At 34.0% G+C, this 25,187-nt stretch overlaps 1 protein-coding gene across 4 annotated transcripts in view; it reads left to right on the forward strand.

Moving 5' to 3' along the window:
* Positions 1–25,187, forward strand: part of corn (microtubule-binding protein cornetto) — a 59,446-nt gene that overhangs the window by 16,364 nt on the left and 17,895 nt on the right. For 2 of the 4 annotated variants that reach the window (XM_089699438.1, XM_089699441.1), the window contains exon 1: positions 3,082–3,274. The exons of 1 other annotated variant lie outside the window; for it this stretch is intronic. The gene's annotated coding sequence lies outside the window, so the exon portion shown is untranslated. Of the gene's footprint in view, positions 1–3,081; positions 3,275–19,586; positions 19,724–25,187 lie in introns of those variants that run through there. One more of the 4 variants, XM_089699440.1, reaches the window with a different exon arrangement.

Consider the following 25,187-nt stretch of genomic DNA (forward strand, 5'->3'; position numbering starts at 1 on the left):
ATGTACAGATTCCAACATGATTTCAACTCGAAAGATACAGCAAAAATCTCTTAGCAATTTTGATAGAATGTATGAACTATGAATTTATGTATGTACCGCATTATTACCTGGCGGAGGCCTGCTGGTTGTCGGCATGAACCAATATAAGCCGGGTATCCACTTAGGTTCGCCGTGGTTTGCGAACGCGCCCGCTCCGCAAACCAAACATAATGGATACGTCGTGATCGCGGAGCGCGACTGGAGCACGATCGGAGCACGGCGGAGCGCTCCGGAAGCGGTTTTTTGCGCGAACTCAAAGGGGAGCGCAGTTTGTTCGTGGACGCGAGCGTGTGTTTGTTAAGTTCGCGAACATGGAGTGGTCCGATGAAATGATGAATATATGCATTATTTCATTATTTCTTCTTCCCTTATTCATATTACCTTGCCAAAATTGAGGAGGTTGTTTGTATTCCATCACAATATAATGTATCAAAATATAAGCTGCACTTCCTACTAATTCTGGAGGCGGCATGTTTGCACCGACAGTTTGTGGTGTGTCTACTGGAGACCGGAGCGCGGAATTTAGCGCTCCGACAGGAGCACTGATGTTGCAGCCTAAGTGTGTACACTATACACGTTCACGTTCGCGGAGCACACATTGTTCGCAATCCACGGCGAACCTAAGTGGATACCCGGCTACATTCTAAAGAATATTTTTCAAAATTATCTTTACGAAATGACATAAAGACCAGCAGGATAAAGTTATCATTTAAAAGCTGTGTTTAAAGGTTGATATTTCATATGAGGTTCTAAAAGTTACATTGAATCCACGATAAACCTTTTTATGACGAGCTATAAAGAAATTACATTGGCATATACAGCATGAACAAGATCAAATGTTTCTACGCATATATAGTACCTAGGTCTGGTACATAGTTAACCAGCTCATTTGTGAACCGCATGTGGGTCAGTCGACTGTAACCGATAGTCATTTGTTACTGTATCAACGCACGACAAATGTAACAATGTAACTGGACCATTGGGGAAAGGTTTTGTAATTGAAACTATATGAGAAAATTGGAAAATTTACCGCGTGGTTCGTTTTACTGGGGTTTTAGTTTCACTTGCGTATTGGTCCTAAAGGCTAAAACAAGTCCATTTACAGCCTCTGTAAATGAGTGTCTATAATTAATTATCTGTCTCGTAGTGAAAATAACGTTTGTTAATTCTATAGCTATAAAAACATCAATTCTCAAGACACCTTTAATTAGTGTACTACCTTCCTGCATAAGTACTAACTCCTAATACTTCAGCTAACTTTTTTTCGTTTACTATAAAATTAAAACGTACGATTTTCCGACGCTTAGTGGAACAGTAACCTTCTCATTAATAATTATTGAAGTTATTGAAACTATAAACAAGTTATGTTAAATTTTGTGAAATATCTAAGATTTAAATCCATTTTTTATTCTTGTTTAAAAATAGATGTCACAAAGCAAGTTCTTTAAGACATCTGTTTGTGATTGCTTTGCATTAGAGATACGGAATTATTTTTTCATTTTACAATGAAAATGTAAAGAATGTTTACAAACTTTCAGACCCAGTCTGAACAGCACTCAAGGGGCATTCTTGATCTCGACTTTACTTGCTTCAAATACTTTTGCAACTCCGTGACCTATTCGATGAGAAATTACATTATGTCTTTTAATTGTATACTTGAAAGGCTAACATATGACCTTAAGACCATGTGGTGCAATGGATAATCACTGGCCTAGGCATTACCTCGATTACGCACTTACGTGACTTTGACATTACTGGGGCAAGTGATTTGCGCTGTTTTAATTATTTTGTAGTAAGAAGTAGAGTACGTAATGTAGTGCCACAGATTACTAAATAGTTACTATGTAATTAGTACCAAGTATGCGGGTTCAACTGTACGTTAATATTTGTGTTTTGTAAAGTTATAGGTTTGCAAATTGACTGATTCTCGAATGAAAGCATTAAGCCCAAACTGACCTACTTGTTTGATTGCATTGTGTTTTATAATCTATATATATAAAACTCAAAGGTGACTGATATAGAGATCTATCAACGCACAGCCCAAACCACTGGACGTATCGGGCTGAAATTTGGCATGCAGGTAGATGTTAGGAGTTAGGACGTAGGCATCCCCTAAGAAAGGATTTTAGAAAATTCATCCCCTAAGGGGGTAAAATAGGGGATAAAAACTTATACCATGAAAATTTATCTTTTCCACGCAAGCGAAGCTGCAGGCAACAGCTGTTTATAAAATTGTTTACTACATGGAAATAATCGTTTTTATCGTTAAATTGGTTAAAATTTTAAACATGTAGGTATATGGATACTAGGTGTATTTTAATTGCTAACTTTAAAAAGTGTTAAGGACAGATACGTTTTTGATTAATTTTGCTATAAAATCTGGCTTCCTACGGTCATGAAGTGGAAAATATGATTGCAAGTCGCATCTATAGTCTCTATACCTTTTGTATATATCCCGGCCTCGCTCGCTTCCCAACCGGACACTCATCTGACACCCGGCGACACACAAACATGACACACTTAGTTGAATCATTATTGACTACTTATAATGGAATGCAACTTCTGATGCTGCTTTCTTGTTAGTGCTATTTTTTATATAATGACGCTTTGAACCCTCCACGTGTGCTTTTATTTCTAATGGCCGTAACCAATTAGACTATATTATTAAGTATTCATTTATGATTATCTTTTCCAATAATTTATACTTACAATGAGAACGTTAAACGTCTCTATAGATGTCTAAAAATTGAAAATTTGCAAAAAGCTCGAACACGAAAATTAATTGAGGCATGAATATTTCATAGCATTGAACAACGGCTATATCAAACAATCTTGATACTGGACCACTGCCATTGTAACAAAGGCCATTGAAGAAGTTCCATATTAATCTCGACCTCTTTGAAAGAGGAGAGCCATTTCATGAAAAATGCGGTGCGGTATGCGACTACGGCGTGTTCCAGCGCTTCGAAATTCGAATATTCTTTTAGCATTCGTTAATCGTAGCTCCGCGGCCCTCGCTGTGGCTACTAGCTGGCAGCTGCAGCATGCAGTATCGCTTAGACCTACTTAGCGGACGGACGTGTTCGCTAACGAGTGCCAAATAAATATACATAATACTGATAAAAACATTAAACTTTAAAATAACTGTATAACAGTATTTGAACACAGTGACGTTTTTGCTTGTTTAACGTGCTACTTGTGCCATTGAATCTGTGTACACGGGATTGTGCAGCGTGTAAGTAAATTAAACTTTTGACACTTATTATTTTGATTTCGATAAGATATTTATTGGTAAGTTTTCCATTAACCGGTTCGAAAGCAAGGTTTTGTTAGTGAAACTCGTAAAGCTAAATAATTGCAGTGCAAAAGTTCGTGTTGGTAGAACATAAATATAGAGAGATGTAATGAATGTAATAATGGAATTAATAACATAGTAAAATACGAATGGATATATTATTTTATCGATATATCTCGATAGATATATCGATAAAATAATATATAGTGTTATAAAAACCTATTATTATCGATATAATAATATGTTTTTATAACACTTTGTTAAAAAAAAAAGTAATAACCACAATTTTGAAATCGACATTTGGTAAACGTTTAATAGGACACAATAATATGAATTACTTCCTCTTAAGTATTCTTATTACCACGTGAACGAAATATTTCCTCGTTAATTTGTCACCGGTATTACAAAGTGATTGTTATCACGCGTTTAGTAGCCTATGAATAATTTAAGAAACACCTTTAATTTAGCACTTCATTACCTGATTAGTTCCTAATTATCGTTTCCAAATAATTTACAAGATTGACGTTATACGCGATTAAACACGCTGTACGTAATAATTAATTCAATATAAACCAGATTTTGCGAGTCAACAAGTTTGCTGAGCTGGTTGTTAAATTTAGTTTAATTTGCACACTTATTTTCGCTTGTTAATATTGACTTCAATTAGTGGATTAATCATTTAAATGTTTGGCTATATCGAAATTACTATAAGCATTTCTATTTTTATATTATCCTACGACGTACATGTATTGATCGCTGTGTCGTGTATAGTGTTATAGAAAAGGTCTACATTTCAATGCCCAGTGGACGAATTTACTCACCTGGTTCAGAACATGGACATGGTCGAGGAGCATATGAAAGGTCAAATGTAATTATACTGTGTTTTTTGTTTTCGTTCGCGTTGGAATGATTTATTTATCGTACTATTGCCATTTCCCTTGCAATTTCAACCTCAAGTTCCACGATAAAAACCAGCTTATGGGTAATGTAAAATTCAAAACATCTCTCCCTAAAATTTGTAACTTCCTCATTTAATAATTATTCTTGGAAATTCTTAGTAGCTTCGTTAAATTATAATTTTATAGCATCCCAAAACATACGTAACCCTATTCCAGATGGAAGACGAAAAGTCTATATTTCAAAAGTTGATACCAATGATTGTTATCACGGGTGAGAATTGATTTATATTTACTATCGCGCACGTGCAATATAACATCTTAACGATCAGTTAGTAAATAAACACTTGCATCTCAAAACGCTTACCGTCCGCGGTCATTGAACCCGTTCAGTCCATTTTAGACTGCGACCTTTTGTTGTTAAATTTCTTATCTATAGATTTACCGTACGCTTATAAATGTATTACATATTGTTTGATTCGTTTTTCTATCGAATACAAAAGGCTCGAAAGAACCTTTGTGATCTTTTTTTGAACCCGTCAGTTTTTTGCCAGGCTCAATTTGGCAACGAATCGCATTTTCAATATTATATTACTGTATTATTTCATCCGAAATTATACTCAATTTATAACAGTTACTCCTATGTAAACCTCGTGTTAACCTCATTTCCAAATTCTTTATAAAATTCGTCAAAAGGATGAATGGACTATGAATGCGGCATGCCTCATTTCTTCAGCGTCGCTGAGCTGAGTCTATCATGAATAATCAAACTATGTTCAGCGGTGACAGTCAACAGGAACAGAATATGTTTAATCCAATGAATTCATGATTATTTAAAAATAATCATCAGCCATTCATGACGTAATCTATAGCAGTACACAGGAAGCAAAGCAAAATTCTAATCTCTTGCTACACGTTTCAAAGGACATTATCCTGCTCAAATCCCGCCACTAGCGCTGTTTGTTAGAGCTATTTTCTTCATAATACCCTCAAAACATTACATTTCATTGGCACGAAATGTACGTTATAGATTTGTTGAATATCAAGTTTGAAATCGGCAATTGCTCTACATTGTTAGTGTTCCGGCGCGGAAAATTATTATTTGACTTTACAGCAGTTCTCTGAACGCTTCCAGTTAATTTCCTGTGCTGCAGTTTTTCCGCCTTACGTGGCCTATTTTCTATTGACACGTGCTTTGTCTTTGACGTTTTGCGCGGTCATTTAAAAGTATTTAAAAGGCACTTTTTGGTCATAGGTTAATTGTATAGCGTAGTAAACGTATTGTTTTAACGTAAGCGTAGTGTTAGTAAAATTTGTCAGCAATAGTAACAACAGCCATTCCAACTAGTTAAACACACACTCAGAATTAAAAATTGCATACCTATTTGTTTAAATATTTTCTATATTATGCATATTGCATATGTTCGCAATTATTAATTATTATACCGCAATACCGCATTTTTGTGTATTTTTAATAACAGTTATTTTAACAAAACAAATAATTTGCTTTAAACGCGACACGACATTCGACCTACTTATTTAACAGAATTTTAATATTCGAGTTTCAAAATAGTCATATCAATCTCGGGTGCTATGATGAATGCAATCTTCTGAGTTTCCACTGGACTTCTGCCAATGCAAAAACTAGACTTTAATTCGTAAATTCCCGTTTAGTTTGTAAGTTCTAGTTATTTAACATGGAGTTCATGTGTTTTTGCTTATTTAAACAGGGATATTTCGGGCTCGCATCTTGTTTTACATTCACATGGACATGTTTATCGTCTAGAAATACGAGGCAGGGGCGCAGTACAGATACGATAAAGATCTAAACAAATATTGGGGTTTGTTGTTTGAATATTTATTGCCGGGTATTTTTAACTTGACAGAAACGAATTGCAAAAGATTGATCAATGAAAAAGTATAGGCGTTGCCCAGCTGCACAATACTGATTAGACTTTATTTAAAAAGTAAATCAATTTGAAAACGATCCCAAAATTATTTGAGAAAAAAAATGGAGTTCAAGCAATTAGTTCAATGCTATTGACAGGAAATTCTTATACTAGACTTAAATATATTCATCAGTTCCTATATGAAGTTGTCGATTGGAATCTCCAACAGGCGGCACACATGTTATTCGAATACCACATCTGATAGAGCCATTGAAAGTTTTTTTGTGAAGAATGCTAACTTTCGAATGGTAAACATTTCAGACACTTATGTTCATACTTCATATGGACTGGTATTGTTAGGCGCCGGATTGTCGCGGCCGAGCCACTACTGCGATTTCCCCCACCCTTACTTGCTTATGTAACTTCACGTCCTTGTAGATTTGCAATTATTATATAAAAATGTACTTAACTCGCTAATCAGGTTGTTTGAGCAGTAGAACTAAATTCGACGTCGAGAGTCGTTAAGGATAAGTGGCTCTGGAGTTTGTGCGCTTCGACTTTCAAGTTTACTTTAAAGTTTTTTTTGTATTTATTAGGTACAAAGGGCATTTATACAAGATCTTGTAAATCTACATAATTGACTATTCCCGGATGTGATTAATTTACGTCCTCTACATCTATTATATAAAATCGTAACGACCACCCATCTAAGTGACGGCTCTTATGCAATACTTTAAACAGGCTGAAACTGCAAGCAATTTACTATAAAAAGACTTTTGCAAAAAATTACCAATGGCTCTTTAATGATGGATGAAACCGGATGCAGTGAATGGGGATCATTATGAGTTTGTGCTATTGACTAAGCTTTGCAATTTAATTTATTTGGACCATTCTTTTGATATATTAATAATTTTTAAATTAGTTTCACGTCTGCCATATCGATAATAGCTTATTTTGCCTTTTCATTGAATCTTAATTCAAATCATGCAAAGACTGAGAAATCAGCGGATAATTGGAGAAAGTTTGTCCGTGAGATTAACTGTAAATTATAATGACAGTAAATTAATGAAGACGGTTGGTAAAATCGAAAAATATAATCAAAATATGTGCAATCGTGAAGAATAATTACGCAGGCGACACTCAGCAGAAGACGGTATGATGCAAAACAATCGAGGTGCAATGAACCTAAAGGAAGGGCCTTGCCATAATCGATTTGCTAGCAACACCATATCGAACGGCTCTATGAATCATGCCGGCACCACATGCGTTGAGACTTGAGATACACGCGGTTATACCTAAGTTTAATGTTTAGTACAGGTATTTATATTACTTGGTATAAACAGTCAAAATAGAATTGCTTCTAAAATGCATCTACTTTTAATTCCAACTATTGTTGCTTGTGAGGTGATTGTAAATTTCCAATTTGTGTGTGCATTTCTCAATGGTTAAATTAATACGTGACATCATAATATAATCAAAGATTACTCATACTTGTAGTACGGGCTTAGATTATGTATCGGTCGATTTGCATATGGGCGTTATGCAATCGGATCCCGTTGTTTCTAATAATGTGATCGCCTTTTGAGTGTTTATTATCCTACGTTGAAAGCGTAGTAAGGTAAAGGTTGTAAATGCGACAATTCCTTAACGAATATCATTTCAAAGATTCTATTGCATAGTATATTCGCTACAAAATAAAGAAAAGAAGAAGAAAATTGTCGCTGTCTTGCAATTACAGAATATTCTTTTGTAAAACCGTCTGGCTATAATATCGACGTCTTGAAATCAAGGAAGAGCCGAGTGCTCTCGATCGTTGGATTATTAAAAAGAAATAAAGATCTACTACTTCTGAAATGTTTTAAAGGTTTATGAACAGTTTTATTTAATCCGGTAATTACAACATTTTATTAATTTTATAATATTTTTGAGTTAGTAAATTTTTCTAGATCTACCTTGTCCGGCTTCTGTCTGTTGCTCTATTTTTGTACTATCAACAACAATTTAAACATTACTAAAAGGAGGTAGTTCCGAAAAACATTGTATGTAATCAAGCTTCATCCTTCTCATCGTTTATGGTATAGCTGTATCTGAGTTTACACACGTGCGACGCGTGCTTTAAACACAGCTGACGTCTGTTTGACTTGCCGGGTTTTATTTCCTTTACCACCTATACGGTGGATAGAATAACGGTTCTCAGTTGATGTTACGGGTTAACTTTGAACGAAGTTCATTAAGTAATACTAATGGGTCCTTAGGTTTTATACTGCAATGAAATCGTTATATTGCTTTATTGTGGTGGTAAAGTGCGAGTGTATAACGATTGCTTTATGTTTTTATAAGAGATCGTTGTAAATATTATTGTCTATAAAGCCCCCGGGGACTAATTGCTCACTCAACCATTTCCCCCTTCTAAGAAACCCTTTATCTGTATTTTAGCAAATATCAGGTCTGAGAAATGCATTGTTTCTGTATTTTAATACAATAAAGATATAACTAATAATAATTATCGATTTTAAGAAGTTGTGTGTTACAAGCTGCTTATACCAGGTGAAAGGTAACACGTTAGACGAATTTAGACAGGAGCTTCTACTCATGAAACTGAACAACTTTTGTTCTACAACTTTGCTGAATTCGTAAAAAACAAAATTGGACTTTGTAAGGAAACTTCGCTTAGCTTCGTCAAAATGCGTCTGACGTCTTACCAGTCACCCTGTATATATAAGTTGCCCCAAAGAGTTGCCCGTTGAATAGTGGTGACCGCACAAGCTTATCTTTTACCTTGTACATACGAGTAATTACGGAACTTATGACTTCATACTGCTTATAATTTGATAAGCTTACATTGTAATAATTAGCAATTAATTAAATATAAATTAGTGTTATATTTAGGACTGTAACGAATAAAAATTAAATATATTTTGACATTGCTTAATTGCCGTGATATTATCACTTTAAAATCCTTGATATTTATAAAAGTTTAATTAATAGATAATGATGTGGCGTTTAAATTTTTATATTAAGTAATAATGAAGCGAAATATAAAACTATTACATAAACTTAAATCGTTTTTGGGTATAATGTAAAAAGCAAGAAATTATATAAGATCATCTAATAAGGTAGGTACTCGTATAAGCTCTCGGTGTACTTTTATTAAAATGACGTCTACTAAATGAAAAACAGCCTCAATTTTATTAAATTTATAAGCCCTTTATTTTCTCTTTGATATAGTCCACACGACTCTAGCTATAAGCATGCTTGTACATCTATTATATAATTCAGCGGCGGCCTTACCCATTGCGAGGCTCCGGGCGGCAGGCCCTTTGCGAGGCCCTTTGCTCTTCGTGAAATGTATGTGAAGCGAAAGTAGGTCTGGTTGTTTGGTTTAGGTATTTGTCATGTTTGAGGAGAAATTATAAAGTTATACAAATAATAAAATTTGAGTTTTAAAATATTTATATATATATATATTTATACATAGAAAGATTTACCAAATTAACAAATACAGAGATGATAAATTTTAAAATTGATGTTTGCGGCTTTTCCTAAGGCACACCCCGGACACTCCATACAAAATTATCGTTTTGACAGTCACACTGTAGAGACTGCAAATGTGTGTGGCACATTTGTGAGTAGCGTAAAAAAAAATCGCATTTTTCTGATGAAATACATCCGTAAACAGCACAATATCTAACCATTTTCTACGAAAAACGATAATCACAAATCCAAAATAATAAAATTACTTTAAGTCAATTTGATTAATGTTGTCAATCTTCGTTGCGTATCGTCCTTGCAGAAAAATGTGGCCCATTTTAATCACGATCGCACGGGGTGAGGTAAGTATTTAATTTTGGCGGGAGGCGGAGAGTGTCCGTTCTGTAGCGTTTAGCTCACTATAATACTATTATGTATTCTGTGCCTAAGGCTAAAATCTTTAATTAAAGCACAATAATCCAACGAATGAGCTACGTCATTTTCGATTGAAAGAATAGCAAGGGCTGAAGCCGATCCTGTGTCATTGAATTCCTCAAATATGTTTTAATAATTTTAAGCCTCGAAAAACTCCTTACAGCAGGCGCAACTGTCACAGGTGTGGTGGCAATAATTCTCAGGACTATTTCGATAGTGGGGTAAACTTCAGTTAATTTGTTTTCTATTATGTATTTCAGCACCGAGATAATAACGTCGTTTGTGTATGAAACACACGCATGAACATACTCAGTACATGCACACATTTTCATTTTTTTAAATTTGCTTGGGTGGGTTGTTGCGCGAGGCCCCTGCAAGAGCGAGGCCCCGGGCGATTGCCCTGTTCGCCACCCCCTAAGGCCGCCGCTGATATAATTTTACTATCGACACCCCAACGCTTCCGTGTGATAATAAAACACTACATACACTACATGCGTTGTATACGTGTATGTGTGTGTGTGTGTGTGCGTGTGCGCAAAGTTTGAGTGTGGTCGAGACTCGCAATGGTGGTCGCCCAATATCAGCGGATGACTGAAGAATTATTCTATTTATAATTAGACCGTTAATTTTAAACGTTATAACGTTTATATGAGGCGTTTGAATTATATTATCTTTAACGGATCTTTTATAGAAGCTATAAACACCATTCAGACTAGAATTATTTCGTTTCCGTTTAAAAAAGAAGCTTTTAGTTTTCATTACTTTTCTAATATAATATGAAGATTATAATCAGAATACTGATAGCAAAAATCAGCGTATCAGAATCTCTATAAGTAGATAGACACTTACTACAATAGGGGTTTTAACTCTATTGTTGAGACTGTAGCCTCATTCAGATCTCTTGAAAGGATCTCTTGAAGGATAACATTATCTTTGAAAGCAGAGTATTCATAATACACGTGTTGAATAAGGCACCAGATTCCATGATTCCACCTGCAAACACATCTCATTTATTCATCGTTCCTGGGAACTTATTTAAGTATTAATTGTTCTAGATGTCCAGTTATTTATTATTCAAATTCTGCATTGGATATTTAGAAATCATATCAGAAATACGCTTCAAAGTTGTTATTTTCCTGTTAGTTTGTCGTAAATGCGCTCGAGTAAACTGCCACACCCCAATTTTCAGTTCATTAAGTACTTATGTAGGGAATTAAGATAGACGATGTGTTTATTTAGTTAACTTTATTGGTTTTTGAATAACCTATGGCAACACTCACACTAACACCTAAGAAATGATTTCCTGATGGCCCGATTTATGCAACGTGAATGATAAATAGCTTTGGCGATATTCCTTCTATCTAGTGTAAGTTTTGTTACGTGACTATTGATAGGACAGATCTATACTGGTTTCGTATAGACTATAGAGTATACATAGTAACAAAAAGATATTCGAAAATCATGTAATGCGTACTGTATTTAAACTTCAGGCTATATTGAGAAACTTTTAAGAAAAATATTATGGGTCAGCGTGTCCTAAAAAGCAACCAAGGTGATCTTCATTATCTTCCGCTTTAAGCCGCATGATGTCTAGCAATTTGTTAAAATGGTTCTTGCAAATAAAGACGGTAACATCGCATTAGAGCAACGCAAAAAGGTGACAAACGACGCTCCCAAACGAGGCAGCATTAAGGAGCATTTAGCAAATGGTCTATTGTGCAATCTCGCAATTTAGCACCGTCCTCACAATAGCTACAAATGGTGTTTACTAGTTGAACCTGACCTTCACGAGGCTATCTACATTATCCTGTTAGGAGCCTAGGAATGCCGCGACCGGTTCCATTTGCCCATTAGCGGACATGGATGCTGTTATCGTTAATTAATCGCTACTGAATAATTTATTGGACATTATTGACGGGTACAATGGCCAATTTGTGAGTTTGCATCAAATTTAGTACGTACAATTTGTTATTAAATTTAATGTTAATTGTGACCTCTTGCTGCCTGTTTTTATTATCAGCAATATGAGCGCAGGAAAAATTGCTACTTAAAAATTACTGCTTACCTATTTCTGAAAGGTATAAATATCATAGTCATAGTTGAAAGCATTGGGAGTATGATATATGAATGCACGGCCTGAAAATCTCGTGTAATACTAATCACGACAAACTAGCTTGAGTGGGTAAATTATTAATTCTCTCATATTGAGCTATGCGGATATGCACACGATGTTTGCAGTTGAACGTTAAGTTTTAAAGCCGGCTTCAAAAGCGCTGGAGTGATATAGTGTGGGGCTGAAATCCGTAATAACGTCGTATTATAAGTATTCGGCTACGTTAAGACGGAAGGACTGTCGATTTTAATTCGCTTTGATGCACTTATTAATCTATTTAGTGACGGGTAATAATATTTCATAATCATCTACTTATTAAGTCAATGGTACTTTTTTGTTTTCTTATAAACCTACTAAGTTCCATTGGAATCTTTGAATTAAACTAATTTTACACGCGAGTCGCAGACACGCATAAACGTCGGATAGGCGCGTATATCAATGGATTTAGGGCATGTTTTGGAAAGCCAAGGGAATTCCATTGGTTGCTCTCTGAGCTGTGTTTATACATAATATTTTACATTCCATAGGTGGAGAGCTAATGTAGCTCCGAGACAGGCACGGGAGGCACGCGACTGGGGACAGACGGGTTATAATTGGATCTTGTACCCTTTCATGTAAAATTGGTCTCAAATAGCGAATACCTATACCATCTTGGAATGTTAATTATCATTGATGTGAATCAACATAAATTATTTTAGTTAAACATGAGGAATATTATAATAAGGAATTTTAAAATGACATTAATATTTCTCAATGTTTACGCAGGGTATTGTTAAGCTATTTAGTTCGACTTTCCAAACGAAAATCTTTTTTGAAGTAGGTATAGAGTACACTCTCATTGCATATATTACAAGTTTGAGGTGTCTTTACATGCTTTTCACATGTGACATATTTTTGATGTTAAAAATTGCGTGATTGCGCATTATCAACGTTACCAATATCTTGGAATATATTACTATATTATGTGTAATTTGCAATGATATTTTATCTGCTTGATCCGAAAGATTGGCCTCTTGCAAGCTGGGGAAAATAAATTAGAAGAGAGGCTTATCCCTTTTTTGTATAAAGTTGTCGTTTTCACAAATAAAGTGCCTTTGGTGCAAATAACACTTTCCCTGCTAAATTAACTTCACGCTTGTCTCTTTTAAAGTTTGTATTGCGTATAAATCTTGTTATTCATGCGTATTAACGACGTGCATTTATTTGAAGTAACCTTGCCGCGTTGCAGTTGTTTACAAATAGCACAAAAAAATTGTTTTTCTGATTTAACGCTAAAGCTCTATTGTCTAGGGCTGTCATTATGAAAAAATATGATACAGAGCAAAGTATTGCACTTGCTCTTGAAACTGTCCTAATTCTGAATAATCATCGTACTTTAAATTAATATTATGCTCTTTATAACGAAGTATGTTAATTGTAGGCTAAATGCTTGAAGCAACAGCTGTTATAATTATGTTCAGTCATCGGCTACTTGGTATTTGAAAACGGCAATTTTAATAACACCGGTATGTTTTTTTGTCGACAAGATGATTACCATTTTTTATGGTTATAGCTTCCAATTGTATGTTATATGTCATTTTTTATATCTTCTATGAAAGTAATTCAGAACCATTTGAGGTTCAATTTATACTAATCTATACTTAATATTATAAAGCTGAAGAGTTTGTTTGTTTGTTTGTTTGAATGCGCTAATCTCAGGAACTACTGGTCCGATTTAAAAAATTCTTTCGGTGTTAGATAGCCCATTTATCAAGTAAGGCTATAGGCTATATATCATCACGCTAAGACCAACAGGACTGGAGCAATGCGGGTGATACCGCGCGGCACAGCTAGTAATAAATATACTTCTCATTTGAAGTACTGAGGAGAATCCATAAAAGTATAACTATGAGAAAGCATCTTATAGTAAAAAACAAGAACATGCTGTCATTTAACCTAAAAAAGAAAACAACCCTTATGAATTGAGAACCTCCTACGCTTTTGGAAACGTCAGTTAATAAGCTCCTACGGTTTACTGTTTGAGTAAAGCTTAGACTAAAGTCCCTGGAATATACCTCTATTCGGACAGGAATGATGTCATAAAAGATAAGAATGCAGGGGAGCTTAAAGCAGGTGTTCTTAATTAAAATGACACGTTAATTCCATTTTTGTTGAATTTATCTGAAGAATTATCAAACGTAACGGAATTTTTTTGTCATAATATGTATATTAAACATAAGAAAAGTTTCGTTGTTAGGAGAGAAAATTCATTATGATAAGCCACCGTTAGTAGAGAAACTGTAGATTACAAGCGTTACTAATGTTTCGATTTGACAACGATTTGTGCAATATGTGTGCTATTAATACCTACACTATATGTCCATAAATTATTACTTTTGTAATAATGCAACTAAAAGCTAGGGTAAACCCGATATGCGTGGAGCAAGGACGATGGATACGCTTTATGCACTAAATATCTTATTGCAGTTACAGATCAAGAGACAGTGTGGTCGTTTGTAAGCCCAATGATAACAATCATAGTACTTAGCCTTAAGGCTGGTTCACACTTTGATTAGTGCGAGTGCAGGTGATTAGTGCGAGTGCAGGTGTGTAGTGCGAGTAGTGTCCAATTCAACTGCGAGTGCAGGTGATTAGTGGGAGTGCAGGTCAATGGTGCAATTCGCGACGCTACACACTACGCTAAACACTAAACACTAAACACTCGTGTCCAGACGTGTTTAGGCAGGCACACTGCGAGTGAGGGGGAAGGGAGGGCGCGCGGGACGTGGCTACTCGCAGTCCACTCGCAAAAAAATAGAACACGCTTCTATTCACTTTACTACACAGCCTACTAAACACTTGCACTAAACAGTCGCTGTCCACACGTAGTTACTAAACACCTGCACTAATCACCTGCACTCGCACTAATCAAAGTGTGAACCAGCCATTACTGTATGGATTCGTGGAACGAAACTTAATTCGTTTCCTAAATTTTATTAAGCTCTATAAAGATGAAGAAGACTTTATAAATTAAATGTTACATCGTTGAATGGAATCTTAGGATTAAATTCCATTTACTCTAAACTCTTAATCTAAGCCTATTTTAGCATTTATCTGTGATAAAACAAGAGCTCTCCGAAAATTGATAAGCCGCACCGCTGACTTTCAAAAGGGTTGCAAGCGAAATCCGCTCTTTGTGCTGATGCGAAGTGAGCTATCTCTTTAACGATATTTTCAACATCAGAGATACAAGAGGAAACTAGATTGTGACCTTAGTCATAAAAAACCACTTTATAATTCGAATTAGTATATTAATGAACTAATTAAACAAATTAGTTCCAAATGAAACGATCAATATGATTTATCAAGAAATAAGTTTACAAATAATTGTCTGTCCCAGCTAAGCTAAAATTCAATATTTTTAGTCTCGTCCTGTATATTTCATGTCTAGACAATTTTCTTCGTCATCCTTTTGTAAGCAGTAAGCTCTTTAGTTTTGCATTCAATCTTGCAAATTCAATTGTAACTCGTACTTCGGTTAAATTTGAAAATACGTGTCTAATTTGATGAATATTACAATTGCACGGGTGTCGCAATGTTATTGCAAACATGTATGCATATTGTTAGGGTCATAAAATATTTTGAAATGCAGGAATTACATCACGCTACTTCGTGAACTAATCTAGTGTACAGCAGTTACAGTAAAACTTCACACGATAATATCGCACTTATCGAGTGTTCAAGTGTCATGTCTGAATTAGTGGAGCAAGTGTTGAGGCATCGAACGGAGCAGGTGGTAACAGCTGTGAGTCACGAATGTTCTCAAATTGACCAAACGCAATACCAAACATCAACTAATACGTACATGTAAGCTTCCTATATGGAGCAGATTGGTAGAGGCTAATGTGAAACGTGTGTGAATAGAAAACTATTTTTATTGAACTATCCGAATACTGTCCTAAAACGATTGCTTTAGAAGGGATTGAGTGCTTTAATGTTAAGTGTGAATGCTCGGTACGGTTTTAACATTTGAATTCCTTTCTTATTTAAGATGTGAGTAAAAGCATACAATTTAAAAGTGTTATTTTATTTTTATAGTTTAGGTATTGGATAGACACACGGTATGTTATGTCAATAGTCACCTTAGCCTATATCCTATGATTTATAGTTTTTTATAGAAAAAGTTGTATGGCCTCTATGATCTATAAAAATATTATTATGATTGATCCATAACTGAGCCATATACAGGTGACCCTGTATATAGCAAGAAGCAAAGCAATCATAGTATCATTTGCAGAAGGTCGTCAATCGTCGTTTAAACAGCGGATATAATGCTAATAATTATAAACCACTGGGAAATCTAGAACAAACTTATATACAAAGTAACCAAATTATATGACTTGCAAAAAGTTGTTTGCCGCGAAAAAATGCAGCGATAATTCTCCAGCAAAGTAGCCCATGTCTTATTGAATAAAGGAAGGTATTGTTTATCGAGTATCTTCTAAGCTGTTATAACTTATATTGCCAGTTTCAATTGCACTGATTCCAAGTATAACGAGCGTGATGATAAATTCAGCTAAGTGAATAACAGACAATGCTCCATTGACATAGATGTTCAGCGTTACATAACTTTCAAGACGTTAATTTCGTTTTGCAATCAACACTTCCAATTCGCGCATCATATTTACGTCAGATGTTGTGGTTTACAGTAAATTTACGTGAAGACAATGAAAACATTCAATTTTTTCTTATGTCTTAGAGAGTATTTTTAAGTTACTGATACTGCGACTTATTTTCTTTCAATCTAAGGAGATTACCTGCTAATCTGTTTATGTAAACATCTCGTCGTGGTAAGTCGGCATATCAATTATTAATCCATAGAAAGCCAGGTTTACCTACCACCTACCACCTATTAGAAGGAATTTCCATTATAATAAATACCGTTATTTCTCAAGATAAATTAATCATATTCGTTTACATATTGATTCTGAAATATAATATCTTCGAAAGATATCTTAATTCCAAGTACGTTATTACTTACTATAGCTCTATGAAAATTGTTTACACCTATCGTAAATATCTGTAAGTGATCTTTGTTTTGAATCCATTGAAATTTACGTCATACCATCCAGGCTTAAATATCAGATTCGTCTTTAAATGTTAACATTAAGCTTGAATGACATTTCATGCAAGTTCCATTAACCTCAATTTTTGTCTGGTTCAAGCATCTTAAACGCTGGATGTTGAGCGTCCTTATATAGGTGTAAAGTAAAGCAAATGTGGAGCCATATGGTCTCCGGTCAAGGCCATAGCTCTTAGCTGCGGTAGAAAAGAAAGCCACACGTGTACACGAGAAAAACGATGATGAAAGAATCTCTATGTAAATGAATAACCTAAAAATGATAGATAACAAGTTTATTTCTAATCTGTGATTTATTAATTTAGTACGGTTTGCCATGCGATCGTGGCTTATTGACCTAGTAATATTACTAATGGGAAAGTCTGTATGTTGGTATAGTTGTACTTTTGTTATTCAAACATATTAATGTAATAAATGCTCAAATACCATAAAATTTGGTACATACGGTACCAAATTTTGGCTTGGATTATCCTTTTTAGGACTGGCAATTATTCTAAAACCTGGCTTATCCTTTTAAGGTCGTCGATTATTCTTAAAAAAATATATGAAACTAACTACAACAATAAGCTCAAGACAAGTAATCAAATATCTAGATACAATTTATAGAATTTGCTTAACCTCATCTTACCTTCCGTGCCCTTGCGTATTCTATAAGGTTATCAAATGATTTCTTTAGTGTCAAGCACGACCGGTGATTTGAAAGTGATTGATTTCAATCGGCAGCTGCCTTTTCACACTCCAATCTAATTTCCCCATTATTACGGGGCAATGAAATCTCAACGATGCCAACAGCCACAATGGAAGATTAAAAAACTATAATAATGCTTTTTATGGTCATTGATTATAATACCACTAGTGGAATTGAGTATTAAATCGTGCTTTTGTGCGGGCTTTTATAGTTTCTATCGCTTTTCAAGATTATTTTGAGAATAATTATACCCTATAAAGTAGGTAATTATTTGAAGTTGGTACATAATTAAAAATAATATATTTTATTTTAATTAATTTTGAAAAATTACGTCTTGATAACTGAGTCGTTATTAAATATTTGCTGCATACAACTTTCAGATCCAATCCTGTAAATGGGTATAAGAATGCAGACACATACAAGAAACACGATACACTTTAGAATGAAGATTCGCTGACGGTAAATGGAGAAAGAGCATCTAATAAATTAACCAAATACCACGATAATGCTGTAAATTGAAATCCAATAACGGTGTGTCCAGTTAACGTATGATGGAAAAGATTACATTAGCGGACCCGTCTAGCTACATAATTGCTTTTAGCATGGGATATTGCTGTCTGAAAATTGATAGGCTTTTGGATTTTATACGTGATTGAAAAAGGGGAAGTTTTAATATATAGTTGGTAGTGATTGAAATTTAAAATATGTATAGTTATAACATTTAATCAGGCTTTTCGTCATAGTTAATACCGAAGTCAATAGTTGTAGTGTGAGATAATTTCATTGTCGAGTCTTAAACCAACTCAATAAAACATTTTTTACACTTTCAAAGATTATCAATGCGGTAGGAAAACATAAAATGCGTTAACATATCGTTGAAAATAGTTGCATTTCGTAAGTGGTTGCATAATTCAACGCAAATTGCAGATTTGCATAAACATGATTGGCTAACTAGAGTAACGATGCATAAAATAAGGCATGGATAAATCAACAGGATCTATCAGTTCGTCAAATTGAGAATGAATCTGATAGTTTGGTTATCAAGCGAGCGAGACGAATCGTTTCGTATCTGATTCAATTGAATTGCGATGCTAATCTCATTTTCCGTGAAGATACCCTCAATCATGCAACACGTTCTGTGTTATTGTTCCTTATCGCCGCATATTTATTGCGTTACCATTTCAATTTCGAGTACCATTGTTATAACTTTCAACTGTAAAAATCTTTTATGGCTCTATTTATTACTTACAGGAAACATTTTAAGATATATGTATTTGGAACCTTTTACAATTTAAGTAACTCCAAGTGAACTTCTCGTGTTTCAAAGTAATTTTAACTTTTTCACTTCGACTGCAGACTTAATAAACTTCTCCTTGCACTTGTGAACTTAGTCGAGACGTTGATTCAATCGCCCGACCTCTTGTTTTTATTCGCATTCGATGTATGATTTGCACACAGCTGCGAATTGGTAATGACATGTGTGGGGCATGCTGTACAGTGCAGCTAAATTAAAATGTGCGCTGTGCTTACTGATATCGGCTGATGTATTGCCTTTTGCAATTGTCGGGTTTATATTCGCATGGTATGACGCCGCACCCCTGTCGCTGACCGACGCCATTGGGTCTTGACTTCAGTAGTCGCTGGTTAGTTGAAATCGTGTTTGCATCCGATATCGACGTAGGTGCGATAAGTTCTATAAAGTTTGTTAACATTGACTTTATTGATAAGTGATAAGTGCAGTTAGTAGTGTCGATTATTTTGGAATTTTATTTGAACAGGTAAGTTTGTGCGATGTTATACTGATAAATATATTATGAAACGAATATGTATCTTAATATTATATTTTTATATTAATATAATGAGTCTATCAATTAAAAATTATTTACCTCTACTTGTCGATTATTTTGTTGCACTAAACGTATATCTTAATTGTGACTATGTATATGTATATTATAATATGAAGATAATTTATCTTAAAATCAAAATCGTACGACGATATCGTTTGAACTTTTTAATATTATAAAAATATTCTATTTTTAAATACACTTGGGCAATTAATTGAGCATCTGCAGTCGATAAACAGGAAAATGAAGATGGCAGATCGAAAAAACGAATTCGCGAACTCGTCTGTTCTATTTATATATTGTAGCACAGGACATAATATTGAAACCTAGTTGGTATTTAATGATGAATGGAATAATTTATACATTTAAAACTCATCGGATTATTATAAAGAAACAGTAGTTACCTATAAACAATAGATTTTTTGTGATCCATCTTTTATGCTCTCTTTGAACTAACTTATAAAATAGATGACAAAAATATTAAACATTTCAAGTTTTTTGTTCAAAGATTAGACTGCAATTAGGCTGAAGCATTCAAAGATTTCCAGATAAGATGCTAGCGGTAAATTTTGAAACAGGTTCAATAAACTGTAGTAACCAATCAATGGTTTAACATTCAGTAAGACGAGTCGAGTAAAGTTGGGGTGCCAAATGCGGGGGAGAAATGTTTATTGGAATAATAATAGTGTTGTCTCTAGCAACAGTATTTGTCTTCATGGGTCACATTCTGACAATGATTTATTTTACGTTTCATTTAACCTTTAGAAACATAGCACCGATCTTTAATCTTGCCTTGGAAAATGTTGAGGTCTAAATGGTTTTGTCGCAATTTTATCAAACTAGTTTGTTTTGCCTTTACCGCTTTACTTTATTTTTAAATTAGAGGCTGAAGTAATAACATAATATGTCACAATGATGTCATAATTTTGTATTGTATGAACCAAGATAGTGGCTTGAGATAAAGCAAGTTTCAAAACTTCTTAATATTAATAACAATTGGCGTAACAATTTATTTTATATACGTGTCCATAATTTAACGTGTTGTTGTTTTATTTGTGTTATTTGCAAATAAGCAAATAAGCATCTTCAATATTATAGACTTAATATAAATAAAATCTAATTATTCAAATCGCAACAATAGAGATTTTATTCCAAAGTTTGCGAAATTACCTTTGTAATGATGCTCTAACATTTATAAAGTGTTACAGACTTGCGACACAAGTAAAGTTGTAACATTTGAGATTCGTGATCAGTTTAGGGCTCACTAATGTCAAGGGATATGAAATGCGGGCACGGGGTGGGACCGGGGGCAATGCCGTGGGGAAAAATGGTAATAATAGGATAGGAGTGATGTAATTATATTGCTGGGTACTTATGTGTGGGATGGAGAACAATGCGATGGTATATAAAAATATCTAGAGACTTTATGAGTGATGATGTGTATCAACTATTGTTTGTTTAAATAAAGTGACAAGTTTTATTGAATAAAAAATCTCCCTTTTTGCAAAAGGTCTATAAAAATTCAGTTATATAATATGGCGAGTTTTATAAAAAAATCTTTCGTCCTTTTTAGAAAAGTTCGGTACAAAGAACATTCAGTAAGCTGGGTATCATTTTATGTATCAATCATAATAAGCGCCGTATTTTATTGAATTCGTTATCGGGCCTAATCGTGAATAATAATAATTTATACGGATTGATATCAACATAATGAAAGCGATTGTAATATTTTATCAGCTCAGTGTATCTCTCGGCAGTCTACGCCCGCTATTAAAATTAGATATCGTTTTCGTTTTAACTTTTTATTAAACGCTATTGCTCGACTATTTTTGCTGTTTCTTGTCGATCATAAGATTATATCACTCGGGAAACAATCCTAGTGTTCTATGAATTAATTATAATAATGTTCTCCAAATACGTAAAATACTGGTACTTATGTATAATATTATTATACAAATACCTATGTATTCCTCGCATTCACATAAAAACGTTCGTTCCCATAAATTTTTGATTATAGTATTTTATTTTAATCGTCTGTCCATTGCTTTTTTCAAAACATCAATTCTACAAGGAACAAATACCATACAGATTAGACTCACCACTTGATAGGTATCATTGTATAGGTATACAGCTTTTTCACAAATCCCGATTTAAAAATAGAAAACGGAAGAGAACAAGCCACTTATTTATTCGAATGAAACAGTCGCGCCAATTTTCCACATCCCAACATCCGGTCGCGACGCGCCCCTTCGATCGCATGGCGGAAGGGTTAGCTCTAATAAATATATATCTATAGACTAACATAAATAATTGTTGAGAATGGTAAGCTAATTTTTTGGGTTTGACTGTTATTGGAATTTTTTAAATGAAGACTGTAAACGTACGATTGTTTCAAGAGGTTACTTCAATTTTCTTACTTTTAAGTAATGTATTTTTTTCTCTGAAAAGCGATTTAACCCGTTAGGGTATTCTTAAACTTTAATTAACATCGTGTACATGAGATATCGAAAACTAAATTTTTGTATAATAATCATAGAAAATATTTCTCAATTATTAGTTAATTAGTAATGCAAAAGTCAACAATTGACAATATCCTACCAAACTATACAATACATTTCTCTTATTAGATCCACGTATATAATATCTTATATCATTATTCATACTAAAAGCAAGCAAGTGTCGCCTAGTATTTGGTTTTCAAATGGCCTTTTTGGCTGGTGTATGTTAATGACAGGGCATTGTCTGTTTTCAGTGTGCCAAGCCCCTCGGGCATTACGACCAAGCCCTGTATATTGTATAGGCGGTAGTGTTCGCTTGGTCCTAATTAAATAATATTCTTTATATATTTTTTACTTTTTCTTTATATAGATGTTAAAATTGGGATGAAGTCGATACATCCTCTCTTTGATTTCCTCTTAATAAAAAAACCAAAAGGAACGTTCACAGATTAGCGTAGATTTTTTAATAATAAATATAGTTTTAATATCTTAGTGATCATAAAATTAATAGTTATAGGCTTGGCATGTTGCTATAATAATTTTAAATAGTGGATGGTATGGTTATAGTTTAATTATAGCTTTATCTTGTGTAGGATGTGGGTACAATGACTCTATCAATGCCAGGGTCATGAATCATGATGGTAATAACTAATAACTCACATGAATTATTATAGTTAACTATATGAAGGTATCTATTAATTTTTTGTTCTTGTAGCAATCCTTTTACTTAACTATTTTATTAAATAAGTACTAAAAGTATAAATTTTTAGATAATTTTTTTTTTAATTTTCTTAAAATATCAGAGATGCTGCTTACAAATTCAAATGTATAGGTATCTGCATAATTATGTATCTACTGTTCAAAAATAAAATTTGATTTTCCAATACAAAACTCAAAAAGAAACACTACATAACCTATCTATTGACCTACCCACAACAATATAGAAACGGTAAGCTATGAAAATTATTAACAGAGAGCTTTCCACGTGAATGACTTTGACGTGGGTATTAGGTTTCTTATATCTTTTTAACACGCTTTTATTAGCTTCACCTGTACATTTGTACGTAACCGACTCCTTTGGGCTCGATTTTGACCCACATTAAATGGACGGATTTAATGCAAACTTTGTACGCTTATCAAGGATCGGTGACAAATTGACAATACAATAATTTCATGAGTTTATCTTATTAAACTATGTTTTTACAACTAGAATTATATTATTAACTAGATTCCCGCCCGTGGCGTCGCCCGCGTTTTCAAAGAAATCCCGATATAGTTCTCGTTCCTGTGGGATTTCCGGGGTCTATGTCTCATTCTGGATCTTCAGCTACCTACATACCAACATTGTAATTGGTTCAGTAGTATTTGCCTGAAAGAGTAATAAACATCCATCCATCCTCACAAACTTTCGCATTTATAATATTAGTAGGATGTACTTTACTTAAAAAGTACATCCACAATTTTTGCATCGTAGAGTCATCGTACATCGTCATAGATCACATGATAAATCGATGGTATCGGTAAATTTAGCTAAATGTAAACATTTTCGCTATTCACAGTTTCACAGACACATATCCGGCAAGCATCGAACTCATTTCAATCACGTAGTGCAAAGACCTTGTGTTTGGACACGGTGTAAAGGTCGAATATAAAACCGCGTCTGATTCGCATGTTCGGTTCCGTACTACCGTGCAGTATGTGGCCAATAAATTCCGGAAACACGCTTCGGGACCCTAATTTTCTAGATGTTTTTGTGTAGGTATATGTACACTAAACATATAGGTACCTATACAAAATGCAATATGCTAATTCAGCCATAGCAACTTGCATAGACTAAATTACAGGCTGTATGGCTTTTGATATAAATATTGAAGCTTATTTAATATTTATTTATCATTAAAACCAATTTATCGATGAAATCTTCAGACCAATTGCAACTTGAAATGTAATTACGAATTATTTGGGTTGCCTGGTAGAGATCGCTACCTAGCGATAAGGCCGCCCTTTGCTGTTTCTGTAGTATTGTCTTTGTTATATGTATTTATGTATTTTCAATGCAATAAAGTATAATAAATAAATATAGTGAAAAACCATATCAAATAATACATAAGTGGTTACCACAGGTGGTTACTATAGGTATGTACGTAACAGGTAAACAGTTACATAATTAATGTGAATAATACATTTGAATTGCGGTGTTTTTCATTTTCACATCCCGACTGCAACAGACGAATGGAGACGATCCCGCAAATAATTAGCAATATTTTCGCTAAATTTCACAGTTTAAATATAGGATGACTGTACGGGATGCTAATTAAATATTTACTTGATTTTATGGTGATTTTTTGGATATTTACGTTAGGTAAAGTACAAAAGTAACTAGCTAGCAATAAACTAACTAGCAATTTTTTATAGTTTTGTATTTCTTTTAAATACGTAGTAATGAAAAAATATTCGAAAATGTTTATCAATTTCCAACATACTCTGGGATGTCAGACGATAGGAAATAGGAATGTTAGCTACATTATGGCTACATTATTAGAATTAAATAGTAATCACGTAGCGTTTTTATACAAAGCAGCCTGCAGTCACGATTAAAATTTGTTCAAACAAAAAACCCATGCAATAAACTTTTTTATCCATGTTTTGAATTACGCTCCGAATCGAGCGATGACGACGCGCGCTAATAAATTACAAACGCAAAGCAAAACGTTAGAATTGCTTTTTTTGCTCTGCTAATGTATGTATATATATATATTATATTTATAATTAACTAGTAATTTTTATTCTTTAATTGTTATTAATCTGTAACTAGAATATTCTGTTTACGTATTTTATAATACTTGTATGAACTCATAAGGGAAGGCACTGTTTTCTGAGACACAGGTATTAACCTAGTT

This window comes from Colias philodice, chromosome 9, assembly GCF_061535455.1.
Source record: "Colias philodice isolate Cphi_HAF_F1 chromosome 9, ilColPhil1 Martin Lab GWU primary, whole genome shotgun sequence".
Lineage (NCBI taxonomy): Eukaryota > Metazoa > Arthropoda > Insecta > Lepidoptera > Pieridae > Colias > Colias philodice.